Raw genomic sequence first — 10,967 nt, forward strand, 5'->3', positions numbered from 1 at the left:
GAGACAGACAACACACTGTGAGCAGGGGCACAGCAGGAGCCAGAAGAAAGGGTTCGGGCCCCCACCCCAGAGAACTGAGGGAACGTCCTCCATTCCCTCCGGAAGGCCACGGGGTCTCCAGGTGACTCACGCGTGTTCCATGTGGCCGTCAGGGGCTCCAGCCACCCTGTTCACAGGCACCTTTTCCTGGCTAGTGTCTCACTGGAGCTGTTTTGTCCCCTCCAGCCTGTGCATCCAAAGTGGGGGCCAGATGCCATCTCATCCCTGCAAGAGATAGGGGCTCACACACCAGGGCCTGATGCTAAGATCCCTGTTCCCCTCTCATCTTTCTTGTCCATTTCCTCACTCAGTCCAGCACCCCTGGTCTGCACCACACTTGACTCACTCTTTCAGGGAGAAGGGGTAAGACAGATGCCTGCAGTCACCTGTGAGCTGCTGGAATTGCCTTGTGCCCAACCTCCCCCAACCTTCTCTTCTTCCCTCCATTCCCCTGCGCAGAGGTGAAGTCTCCATCCAATTCCAGCCCCTTCCTATCCAGAGTGGCCTGTGATGCAAACCAGGCATCAAGAGGAAGCCTCTCCTAGGCGATGGAGGCATTTGGTTCCACTTAATAGGTTGTATCAGTCAGGAATGATCTTGGCTATACATTATAGTTCATCTGAATTTTTTAATTTTTTTTTCAACGTTTATTTATTTTTTTGGGACAGAGAGAGACAGAGCATGAACGGGGGAGGGGCAGAGAGAGAGGGAGACACAGAATCGGAAGCAGGCTCCAGGCTCTGAGCCATCAGCCCAGAGGCTGATGCGGGGCTCGAACTCCCGGACCGCGAGATCGTGACCTGGCTGAAGTCGGACGCTTAACCGACTGCGCCACCCAGGCGCCCCTCATCTGAATTTTTAAAAGCTTTAAACATAAAAACACTTAACTGTCTTATAGAACAAGAAGCCCAGATAGGCAGTCCCAGGGTGTAGTGGTCCAGTGATGTCACTGAGACCAAGGTTTTTCCCAGCATCGCACTCCGCAATCCTTAACCTGCACTGGGCTTCCACATTGTCACAAGATGGCAACCATAGCTCCAGACATCACATTTTCATACAGTAGCATTACGAGGACTTTTTTTTCACATGTCTTCTGTTTCAGATTTGAGGCGGTCTCAGATTTCCTATCAAGCCCAAACACCCGAGATCGATTGCTATAGTACACACCTTAGCGTTTCCTTGGGTTCTTTGTTCCTGTGTAAAGAAGTGCAGAGCCAAACTTTGGATAAGCCCAATTTGTTTGCCAAGGAGCATCAGTGTTCTCTTTCCTATCTGTTCTCATCAGCCTCTCCTATCCCTTCCCTCTCACACTGCTATTTCCATGATCCCTGTCTGCGCACAACTCTATTTGGCACCCCTGAAAGTCTGATGATGTTATATAATGGATCAGCAGTCCCAGAGGTGGGAGTCAGGGTGACCCTGTTAAATATAAAAAGAATGTTTGTGGTTCCTCCATTTCTTCATTCATTTGTGCCTTCATTGAACAATTACGCAGTGGCACTGCCCTTGGAACAGACACCTCCCTGTCTTCAGGAAGTATAATCTAGTGCAGAGGCAAACAGTAACAAAATCCCACCAATAACTGTATCAGTGCACTTTGTGATAGATGCTAAGTAGGACAATTACAGAGTCGCTGTGGGCTCTGAGTGGTCTGGGGAGGGGTGCGGGGGGGTGGTGGAAACAGGCCAGAGTTGAACCAGAGGTAGGAGGGAGCCAGGCAAATGGGAAAGCCACAGGCAGTGATGTGCTACCCCAGTCCGATCCGTGTGCGCATCTTGTTCCAGCTCCGCTTTCAGTGGTTTCGCGTCGGCGGCTTGAAACAAACCATAGCGGGCATATTGACACTGTAGAAATTGGCAACTTCTAGATTAGAGCTTCTTTCCCTGGAGAGCCAGGAACACGTGCCAGTAGGCCACTGCGAAGAAGGGTGACTTCTGAGAAGGTGCAAAGATCAGGTGCCCACCGTCACTATCTAAAGTCATTTCTTCACCGGGGTCTGTCTGCACGCTTGTGCAGACAAGGTACAAATTCTCACCTCTCAGATGCATCACTGGACAGTTTTGAACTGCTCCACGTTTAAGGCTGTGGGGCTGGGGCGCCTGGGTGGCGCAGTCGGTTAAGCGTCCGACTTCAGCCAGGTCATGATCTCGCGGTCCGTGAGTTCGAGCCCCGCGTCGGGCTCTGGGCTGATGGCTCAGAGCCTGGAGCCTGTTTCCGATTCTGTGTCTCCCTCTCTCTCTGCCCCTCCCCCGTTCATGCTCTGTCTCTCTCTGTCCCAAAAATAAATAAAACGTTGAAAAAAAAATTAAAAAAAAAAAGGCTGTGGGGCTGAGGGCACTGTGGTCTGATGAGAAAGAGTGAGCCAGCATTTAATGCTGATCGGCATGACGATGGCGACAAGTGTCACGGGAGAGTCTTTAACCCATAGGGCACCCTCCAGGTCTCCCCAGAGCACACAGCTCTCCTCCAAGTGCAATCGCAGTCTCTCCAAGCACATCCCAGGTCACTCTCTTCTTTAGACCATCTGCTCGAAGTGAAAGCAAATCGAATTCCTTCCCCACCCGACCCACACCCCTGCTCCCCAGATCCTTCCTTCTTTTGTTACTAGTTCACATCTCAGAATACAGGCTTCTCACGTCTCCGACAACTGGGTATATTGTGTCCTCCAAATTTCCCTTTAAAATCCACCTCCTCCAGGAAACCTTCCTGATTGCCCCAAGTCCACCTTGATGTCCTATTATGTGGTGTCCCAGAGCAGATGTCCTTCCCGTTTTCCATCTGTGGGGTTGGTTGTTTTGTAACCAGCCTCAGGTTAATTCACAGATGTGCCATCAGACTCCCCAGTAGAGAACAAACTCCTCAAAGTCAGAGGCTATGTCTCAATATTACTATTATTATTATTTGTAACTCCTGAGAAAGGCTATAAGATGAGCCTGGGCACTTGGAGAAATGACCCAAATGGTTCATTCAATTCAATTCAACTGATCATTCATTCAATTGCTGTAAAGACGGAACAATGAGTTCTAGAAAAGAAGTGGGAGGGTAGTTGTGTGAGCCTGCTTTTTACCTTCCTGTCCAGAGTGAGGCAGGATGCTGGGGGCAGGGTTGCTAAACTAAGGTCAAGCACGGGCTTCCCTGCCCCTCCAATGACCAGCTGTGTGACCTGGGGCAGAATTATCCTGACCTCCCTCTGAGCCTTGCTTTTTTCATCTCCAGACTGAGAACAACAAACGCACCTCTAGGGCAGGGTGCGACATTTAAATCAGAAAGCACACGGGAGCCGCACCCCGCCTCCGGGGCACACAGTGTGGCCGACTGGCTGTGACTCTGGCACTGACAGATGGTCAGAAGGGATCTGTTTCCTTGAACCCAAGGGGTCCTACATTGTTTGTTCTTGGACTTCATCTGTTTTGCTCACTGCTGTTTCCCCAGCATCTAGACCAGGCTCGGCACGTATTTGCTTGTAATATTTGTTGAATAGAGAGACAATTGTGGTGGATCCACAATAGCTGTCAGGGGTCAGTTGTGTAGTTTCACACGCATGGTGAGGGTCACTGTGCCCCACCGCCTGCCGGGCCTCACTCCTTGTGCAGCCCCCCACTGTGACAGTCTGCTCTTTTAAGTCTGCAAGTTCTCTGACCCGGCTTGTCCCTGCTCTCTAATCCCGGCCCTGTGGTTGCAGGGTCACCCTGTGGTTTGCTCAAGGTCAACCCTGGACAACTCGGAATTTACTCAAGTGGAATCCAAGCTCCATCCGCTGAGGGGGCTCATGAAGACACTGGGTGGTGGGTCCCCCTCAGACCTCTGGCTCCTTCCTCCCACTGGGGCTCACCCCCCACCCCATAGACGTACTCAGAGGCATATAGTGTTGAAGGGACTCCCCTCTCCTTTTATTTTTTTGCTTCACTGCAGGTGTATCAGCCAATATCTAGACAGTTTGGGCCAGCAGACCTGGATCCATTCGGGGTCCCCAACACCTCCTTGTTTCCCCGGAAGGGAAAGGGGAGGCATCAGCAGAGGTAGACCCTTTCCTCACAAACTCCATGGCAACATCCTTGGTGGTGAGTGCAGCTCTGTCGGCCCTGAGGAGATGGCCGCCAGGAGCTCCTTAGCCAGAAGCCAGCGACTGCCATCCCCAGCCTCAGGATTCCCTGTGGATGTTGGCTTCCCTTTCCACGGGACAGCTGTCACCCCTCTACGCCCCTAAACAGCTGGCTCCAGGGATAGAAGCCAGGGCACCCATCCCAGGCTCTGCCCGGACTCCTACGTGTCACTTCCTACACCTCCTTCGCTTTCTTGTTGTTCCTTCCCTCCCTCTGTGCGGCCCTCCCTCGCTCCTTCCTTCTCTCCGGCTTCGAGGCTGTACTCCAGCCATACCTCAGAACTGTGACCCAATGACCATGTTAACTGGGGTGAACTCCGGTCAGTTGTGACATCACCCTTGTGCTAAAAATCTCCACTTGGCTCCTCAGACAAGTTCACATCCACTTTAGGGTTTGGCTCCACTGGTCTTACTTACTCCATCTTGCCTAAAAAGAGCTGCTTACGCTCTGCAAAACCTCCCCAGCCACCGAGGTCGACTGTAGTTCGTGTAACGACCATTCCAACGTTCTGAGGGCAAGGACAGAGGCCCGTGATGCTTTTGGCTCCTCGGAGCCCTTCTGCGGAAATCCCTGCAACCACCGACCAAGTGTTTCTCAAATCCCCTTGAAACATGTTCACATTTTCAAAACATAGAAAGCAACGGCGAAGTTCGGCGGCTCTTGGGCCACACCAGGAGGAAAGAGGCAGAACTCATTCCATCCTTTCTGTCAACGGGACCTGGTTTTCTGGCAGGAGCAGCTCATCGCTCTTCGAGTCATAACTTTCATGCTGTCAGGGTTCTTGGATGCTGAGGTTTGATCCTTGTCTTGGGGGAGGGGTGGCCGGTAAGGCCACAGTAATAGTAACAAAACAGTATTCCTGTAGCTCAGAGCTGTGGCAACCCAGCTTTTCAGTCACAGTCACCCTGGACCCTCTGTGACATCTTCTTGCGTCTTGGCTGTGTTGGCGTCTGGCTCCAAGGCTGCCGCTCCAGACAGAGACTGTGGTGACTCTGTGGCTCTTTCACTAAGGCTTCTCCCCCTGACGCTGGCCTGTCACTCCCAGATTGCTTCAGTTTCCGGCACACTCCCAGCCGTGTCTCTGAGCGCTGATGGCCCGGAGCAAGCGAAATATCCTTCACCCCTTTGACAGCTCCAAGGCCATCCGCCTTGACTCCGTGACGCAATTATCTTTCTGTCCTAACCCCCCTTCTTTCCGAACTGGTGGTGGTACTCACCGCATTCAGGGCCCCATCTCCTCTGTCAATGCCAGGGGAAAGTCCAGGAACTACATTTCCCAGAATCCATTGCCATCAGGCTTGTGGTTTAGATTCCCCCAATGAGGGGCACTCCCCTGAGAACTGAGGGGCAGGAGGGAAACACAGGCCATGTTCCTCCTCCAGGAAGACTCAATTCCCTCTTCCAACTCCCTTTGTACTTGAACTACATAAATTGGGTTCTGTTTTTCTGACGGATGCACACATTCAGTATCCTTCTTCCTTTCTTCTTTAGAACCATAGAATTAGAACCATTCTTCTAAACCATAGAATCCTGGTTTTAGTAGGGCAGCCGTGTATTTGCCCAGCTAAAATGTCCAGCTGTTGTCACTGTGACTGATAAACCACAGCAAAAGTCTACCGGAGACTTGGTGGAAACATTTTTGCTTTTTTAGATACCAGGATTGCCCCTTCTTCCTTTTTCTTTCGTCCTGTTTTCTACTTTCTGGTTAGAATTTGGACTTAGTGGCTGGAAATCCAGCAGCCATATTGTAACCATGAGGGAAAGGTCAGGGAAATTGCAGAGACCTTGGGCTTGAAATTCTTTTTCATTTTTTTTCAAAGTTTTATTTAAATTCCAGTTAGTTAACATATAGTGTATTATTGGTTTCAGGTGTAGAATTTAGTGATTATCACTTACATACAGCACCCTGTGCTCATCCCAACAAGTGCCCTCCTTAATGCCCATCACCCATTTAGCCCATCCCCCACCCACTTCCCTCCATCAACCTTCAGATTGTTCTCTATCATTAAGAGTGTCATATGGTTTGCTTTCCCCCCTCTCTCTCTTTCTTTTATTTCCCTTCTCATATGTTCATCTGTTTCGTTTCTTAAATTCCACATATAAGTGAAATCATATGGTATTTATCTTTTTCTGACTTACTTCATTTAGCATAATACCCTCTAGTTCCATCCATGTCATTGCAAATGGCAAGATTTCATTCTTTTTGATGGCTGAGTAATATTCCATTGTGTGTGTGTGTGTGTGTGTGTGTGTGTGTGTGTGTATCACATCTTTTTTTTAAATATTTTAATAATTTATTTATTTTTTAATTCACATCCAAGTTAGTTAGCATATAATGAAACAATCGTTTCAGGAGTAGATTCCTTAGCGCCCCTTACCCATTTAGCCCATCCCCCCTCCCACAACCCCTCCGGCAACCCTCTGTTTGTTCTCCATATTTAAGAGTCTCTGTTTTTATGTTATTTTTGCTTCCTTCCCTTATGTTCATCTGTTTCGTATCTTAAAGTCCTCATATGAGTGAAGTCATATGATATTTTGTCTTTCTCTGACTAATTTCCCTTAGCATAATACCCTCTAGTTCCATTCATGTAGTTGCAAATGGCAAGATTTCATTCTTTTTGATTGCTGAGTAATACTCCATTGTGTATACATACCACATTTTCTTCATCCGTTCATCAGTTGATGGATATTTGGGCTTTCTCCATTGTTTGGCTATTGTAGATAATGCTGATATGAACATCAGGGTGCATGTACTCCTTCGAATCTGTCTTCTTGTACCTTTGAGTAAATACCTAGTAGTATAATTACTGGGTCATAGGAAAGTTCTACTTTTAACTTTTTGAGGAACCTCCATACTGTTTTCCAGAGTGGCTGTTCCACTTTGCATTCCCACCAGCAGTGCAAAAGGGTTCCTCTTTCTCTGCATCCTCGCCAACATCTGTTGTTTCCTGTGTTGTTAATTTTGACCATCCTGACAGGTGTGAGGTGGTGTCTCATTGTGGTTTTGATTTGTATTTCCCTGATGATGGGTAATCTTTTCATGCATCTGTTCATATGTCTGTTAGCCATCTGGATGTCTTCTTTGGAAAATGTCTATTCATGTCTTCTGCCCATGTCTTAACTGGGTGTTTGTTATTTGGGGGTGTTGAGTTTGCTAAGTTTTTTTTATAGATTTTGGATACTGACCCTTCATCAGATACGTCACTGCAAATATCTTGTCTCATTCCATAGGCTGCCTTTTAGTTTTGTTGATTGTTTCCTTTGCTGTGCAGAAGCTTTTTATCTTTTTTTTTTTTAATTTTTTTTCAACGTTTATTTATTTTTGGGACAGAGAGAGACAGAGCATGAACGGGGGAGGGGCAGAGAGAGAGGGAGACACAGAATCGGAAACAGGCTCCAGGCTCTGAGCCATCAGCCCAGAGCCCGACGCGGGGCTCGAACTCACGGACCGCGAGATCGTGACCTGGCTGAAGTCGGACGCTTAACCGACTGCGCCACCCAGGAGCCCCCAGAAGCTTTTTATCTTGATGAAGTTCCAATAGTCTATGTTGGCTTTTGTTTCCCTTGCCTTTGGCAAGGTGTCTAGTAAGAATTTCCTCCGGCTAAGGTCAAAGAGGTTGCTGCCTGTGTTCTCCTCTAAGATTGTGATGGTTTCCTATCTCACATGTAGGTCTTTCATCCATTTTGAATTTATTTTTGTGTATGATGTAATAAAGTGGTCCAGTTTCATTCTTCCAGCACGTTGCTGTCCAGTTTTCCCAACATCTTTTGTTGAAAACATTGTCTTTTTTTCCTGCTTTGTTGAAGACTAGTTGACCATTTAGTTGTGGGCCCGTTTCTGGTTTTTCTATTCTGTTCCATTGCTCTATGTGTCTGTTTTTTGTGCCAGGACCATACTGTCTTGATGACTACAGCTTTGTAATGTAGTTTGAAGTCCAAAATTAAGATGCCTCCAGCTTTGCTTTTCTTTTTCAGGATTGCTTTGGCTATTTGCGGTCTTTTGTGGTTCCATACAAATTTTAAGGTTGTTTGTGCTAGTTCCATGAAAAATGCTGGTGGTATTTTGGTAGGGATTCCATTAAATGTGTAGATTGTTTTGAGTAGTATAGACATTTTAACAATGTTTGTTTTTTCAATCCATGAACATGAAACGTTTTCCCATTTGTTTGTATCCTCTTTAATTTCTTGCATAAGCGTTTCATAGTTTTCACAGTACAGATCTTCTACTCCTTTGGTTAGGTTTATTCCTAAGTATCTTATGGTTTTTGGTGCAATTGTAAATGGGATCGATTCCTTGATTTCTCTTTCTGCTGCTTCATTACTGGCGTATAGAAATGCCACAGGTTTCTGTACATTGATTTTTATATCCTGTGACTTTGCTGAATTCATGTATTAGTTCTAGCTTTTTTTTTTTTTTTTTTTGGTGGAATCTTTTGGGTTTTCTACATAGAGTATCATGTCATCTGCAAATAGTGAAAATTTGACATCTTCCTTGCCAATTTGGATGCCTTTTATTTCTTTTTGTTGTCTGATTACTGAGGCTAAGACTTCCGGTACTATGTTAAATAGTACTGGTAAGAGTGGACATCCCTGTCTTGTTCCTGACTATAGAGGAAAAGCTCTCAGTTTTTGCCCACTGATGCTGATAGTAGCTGTGGGTCTTTCATATATGGCTTTTATGATATTGAGGTGTGTTCCATCTATACCCACTTCCTGGAGGGTTTTTATCGAGAAACGATGCTGTATTTTGTCAGTGCTTTGTCTGCATCTACTGAGAGGATCATATGATTCTTACCCTTTCTTTTATTAATATCGTGTATCATGCTGATTGATGTGTGAATATTGAACCACCCCTGCAGCCCAGGAATTAGTCCCACTTGGTCACGGTGAATCATTCTTTTAAGGTACTGTTAGATTCAACTTGCTAGACTCTTGTTGCGAATTTTTGCATCCACGTTCATCACTGACCTGTGATTCTCCTTTTCAATGGTGTCTCTGTCTGGTCTTGGAATCAAGGGGATGCTGATGGCCTCGGAATTCTTAAACCCTTGAACTAACGGTAGGAACTGCCTCTCGGGGACTTCTTGCTTTATAAGGGAAAACATTCTCCTTCATTTATGTTGAGTACTGGCTAGTCATGATTTATGTTACTTTTAGCCAAGAGCAGTCGTAACTAATTCAGTATAGGTGCCCACCGACCTCACCCCTTTGGGAATCACTGTCATACTGAGCCACGTTACTTCAGGTGTGTTAAGATAAAAAGCCGGTTGCAGACATCTTCTTTTGGAGGATTCCTTCCAGAGGCTCCTTGGCCTCTCTCTCCTGAGAATACAGCCCTCTCCAGCTGCTTCACTAGCTCCCAAACATGTCCAGGCATGCCTGCATCCATGAGATTTCAATAAGATTTAAACATCTTAGACAAACCTTCCAGCATGAAAGCATGTATGGAATTTATCTAGATGTCTCAATCAAAGAAACTCAGTTCTAAAATATAAATTGTCGCTTTCATCTCTATAAAGCCTCCTGGGCACTCACGATGTTATATGTAAATGAGGGTCACAAAGTCACACAAATAGGCCTCTTCCTTTTCAGGTCTTACATCTGGCCTACTTTGGAAAAAGTTGTGACTGAGACCAGGCCAGGAGTAACAGTGACAAAGAAGGACATCGGTTTATGAAAAGTTAGTGGGTGGTGTTTTTTCTTATTAAGGGGGAAAAAAAGATAATTCTGTCCTAAAATAAAGAGTTGGATTGCTTCAGATTTTGAAAGAAGATGGTGAGGGCCCAAACCTCTAGGACTAGAGGAAATAGTAGAAGTTTGTGAACAGAGAATGTTATTTGCCTTGAATTCTAATGCTTACAAATAAATGAGCCTCAAAAAAGGCAGTGAAATGTAACATGCAAAATTTTGCCAAAGCTGGGTAAGGTGCTATGGCTTCACTAACAAGATTTTTAAAAAAGAAACTTATTAAGCATGTGCTGACAAATACTATATCAATGGAAAAGTCAGAGTTCTGTTTCTCTCTACTGAAGTGTAAATTATTCAGTGTGCTCTTAACAAGTGGTAGCGAAAGATTTTTCTTTACCTAGATAGCAGATATTCTGTTTCAGAATGTGTTTCTGTGCTTTGTGCTATTGTTTTTCATGCTTTGGGTTATTTTTTCACATAGAAAACTACAAACCTTTCTTACTTTCAAAAGGCTGAGGTTTTTAAAAGAGTTGTTTCAGGGGTCGAGACCATCTTCAAGTTTGCAGATCTGTTAGAAGAACCAACAAAACCTAATAGCAGGTTACAACCACAGCCAAGGTTTATTTCAGAAAAATAAATTTATTTATTTAAAATCCATAATTTTATTACAGAGCAAGACAGCAAGAAAAAGATTACTTACTATTAATTTAAGACATTTCATAGATCCATAAAGATAGGTGTTAAGTTGCAAGAAACAGAGTAACGATGTAAATGAACATTGTTCAGAGGAGATACAACTACAGCTAACCTTTGAACAACAAGGGAGTTTGGGGTGCTGACCACCCCTTCCCTGTGCTGCATAGTTGAAAATCCACATATAACTTTTGACTCCCTCAACACCTAACTAATAGCCTACGGTTGACCAGAAGGCTTACCGATGATATAAACAGTTGATTAACACATATTTTGCATGTTATATCATATACTCTAGTCTTATGATAAAGTCAGCCAGAGAAAAGATAATATTATTGAGAAAATCATAGGGAAAATACTTTTATAGTACTGTCCTGTATTTATTGAAAAATAATAATAATAATCCACATATCAGTGGATCTGTGCAGTTCAAACCCATGTTGT

This window comes from Herpailurus yagouaroundi, unplaced genomic scaffold (genome assembly GCF_014898765.1).
Source record: "Herpailurus yagouaroundi ecotype Mexico unplaced genomic scaffold, PumYag 139, whole genome shotgun sequence".
NCBI lineage: Eukaryota > Metazoa > Chordata > Mammalia > Carnivora > Felidae > Herpailurus > Herpailurus yagouaroundi.